The sequence below is a fragment of the Cyprinodon variegatus genome, unplaced genomic scaffold, assembly GCF_000732505.1.
Source record: "Cyprinodon variegatus isolate N-32 unplaced genomic scaffold, C_variegatus-1.0 Scaffold353, whole genome shotgun sequence".
Taxonomy (NCBI): Eukaryota; Metazoa; Chordata; class Actinopteri; order Cyprinodontiformes; family Cyprinodontidae; genus Cyprinodon; species Cyprinodon variegatus.
The window spans coordinates 828,278-831,547 of NW_015150806.1; positions in this window are offsets into that span (position 1 = coordinate 828,278).

The following is a 3,270-nucleotide window of genomic DNA, read 5'->3' on the forward strand; positions in this document are numbered from 1 at the left end:
ACTTCCTGGATCAAAGTTTAAGTCTATGTCTTTAAATGGCTGCAGATCAGGGATTGTTCAGAGGAAATGTTTTCTGAATTTGATCTGCTATAAATATCACTGTGACTTTGGAGGTGGAAGAATGAAAATCAGATGTTTTTCATTTAGATATAGAATTTAAAAGATGTTTTTTTTAATGAAGTCTGCTTTTTGTTTTGTTTTTACCTCAAAGTTTAGTTTCGCTTCACTTGTTTGATTCATCTTTATTAATATTTGTGGCAAATATTCAGTGTGGATGTAAAACTGTATTTTATACAGTCCTAGTAGATAAACTGTTATTGTAGGATCATTAAAAAAGTTCAATAAGACCAGAGACGGACTACAGGAACTGATCACTGTTTGACATCAGTAATATAAAATTTAGTGAATAAATTCAACATTATCAGGATTATTAGTGCAGCAATAATTAAAATCATGATCTGTATAAAATGACAATGATTCTGTTCTCATTAATAGGCAGCCAGACTGACCACATTTAACATAGTTTGGTTCATCTGCAGAATAACAGCGACATCTAGTGGTGGTATCATCTAGACTGGGCTATGTTCTGTTCTGTTCATCTGAAAACCTAAATGACTGATTCATCATTTCCAGTGTATTTTAGATCATTTCTCTGGTTGTTCTGTTAAATAATGAAGCAGCAACAGTCAGACTCCCATCTGGCTTCAGAACAATGGATTCTAGACTCCAACCTCACTGTTAAACAGGCTTTGGTAGAGTCTGGGAATGAGTTAACTATTATTATCAACATACACGGATGGAAAGATGTTAAACTCAAGTGTTTCACTAATAGGCGATTTCAAAATTGCACTAAGTAATAAATATAAGACTAAATAAAAGAGATTATTGGAGATTTTAAAAGAAGAAACATTTGATTTTCCATTTTTCCTCATAAAATAAAACATCAATAACTCTGGTAATACAGGGAAGACTTCCCTCTGGATTTTTTATCCAGTTGTTTAATTTCTAAGTTTTGCCAAAAGATGTTAGAATCAGACTTTAAATTTACTCCTTAAAGCTGCTTACAGTCTGATAAAAAGAATAAATTACTGAAACAACTTTAGCAGATAAACATGGAGCCTTTCACTCAGTAAACTTAGCTGGTCCAACTTCTGTTCTCCAAACCCTTTTTAACTGGACTTTATAAAAGGTGAAAAACATCTGAAACAAGCGTCTGAATGTTGATCTAATGTTCATCAGTTCTGACAAGGTGATCAGTGACATCATCACCTGGTGGCTGAGAGAATATGACTAGTGAACATAGAAAGGAGCAAAGAGGGACACAGATATTAGACTAAAGCACAGAGAGTGTTGTCCACTGCTGCCTTGCAGCAAGTTGGTCCTGGGTTCAAATCCCAGTCTGGTCTCTTTCTACTCTGAGTTCTCCCTCTGCATGTCCAGCTTCTCTTTGGCTGTTTTAGCTTCTTATCACAGTTCAAATAACATCATGGTTTAGTTGGTTCCTCCAAACTGTCCTCAGCTGTGATGCTGGTTTCCTGTCCTGCTGGTCTGGAACTGAATGGTGTAACTCCCTGAAAGGACGACCAACACCTGAACCGATTTCAATCTCTGCTAAAGACTCATCTTTATTTTTGGCTCCATTTTAGCTGAAAAATCAGGCTGATATTATTAGGTTAATTATCTCATGCTTTTATTGGTTTAATTGCCTGTCTTTTAGATGTTTTTATTACAAATGTTTTATTTTGTAGCTCATTTTTTCTGAGTAATGAAATGTAATGAATTGGTTCAAAAGTACTATTTAGATCTTTACTCATGTAAGGAGTGTAAAGGATATTAAAATGTTAAGTAAATTGATTCATTTTGTTATTTGAGAAAAAGTAATAAATCCAAATTTATAAATTGTTTCCAGTTTTGTGAATAAAAAAAAACAACCTTTTATTTTCAAGGCTCATCAGTGCTGAACACAGCAAACATCAGAGGAATAAAATAAGGTTCATCAGAGAGAAACTTGTGGACTTCTGAGGTCAAATATGTTGAAATAAAACCACCAGATTATGATGATAAACAGNAGATGTTACTCACCGTACACTGAGAGAGAATAAGAGAAAGAAATCTCTCTTTGTTTATCATCAATTCTATAAACTCCAGAGTCGATCTTCTGCAGGTCTGTGATTAAAGAGTCCAGAGTCTTTGTTTCAATTAAGTTTATTATTGAATTTTTTTTCTTCATATAACGAAGCAATTGCAAATTCATCTAAAATAAATCCTCGCTCCATCAGAGGATCAGGCAGAGTGATGTTTCCTCCAACAACTCCAGTCAGGTTCCTCTTCGGTTCCTCAGCAGGAGATAATCTCATCATCGCTGTAGAACATCAACAGATACAGTCAGACCAAACTGTCCAAATATTGAATTAATCTAAACCTTTATTCTGAGGCTCATTTAACAGATTAAAATTACCTTCAGAAATAAGATCTCCAGAAGAAACGTCTTTCCTCTTAAATTGTCTCCTAGGAGATTCTCTGCATTGGAGTCAAACAAGCAACTAAAATAGTGACTGGGACCCATTTCTGGTTATAGACTTTAGCAGAATGTTGGTGACCTGATGATGCTATTGGCACATTTCAAAGAGACACTGAAACATGAAGCAATTTTCTGGGAAATTTGCTCTTTGTTCTCCTATTGTTGGCAGAAAAATCATTCTCTGCATCAAAGCACTATGTTGATGAAGGTTTTACATTTGAGGAAATAATTACAGATCCAAACTCAAGAGTCATAACACAGGGAGAATCTGTTCTACATTCCATCTCTTCCCACACAGAGTCAACAATCACTGACAGAACCACAGTGATGAGCTCTGGGTTCAGGTTGGCAGAAACAGAAACATAGTATTTATACAGGAGCACAAGGTCTAAATCCAGAGAGCTGTAGTTGGTTCAATCTGCAGACATCACATCACATGCAGACACGCTTTGATGTCAGCTATGTCAAAAAGTCTCTTTAATACATGAAGAAAATGAGTGTGTCCACCAACAGCACTACAGCAGCAGCGCTTCATCTCTGAATCCCTGCAGAAAATGTAAGTTTGAGTTCCCTCATTAAGCTGCTGGAGCTCCACTTGGTTGAAACTTTGTGTTATGCAATTAATTACTCATTAAATAGTCATTTAATCTTTACATTATTTAATCAAATAACTTTTTGTTCTGTGAACACAAACTCAACAGGCAACAGTTTGGACGATATGTGAAATTGGATTTCAAGCTCAAATTGTT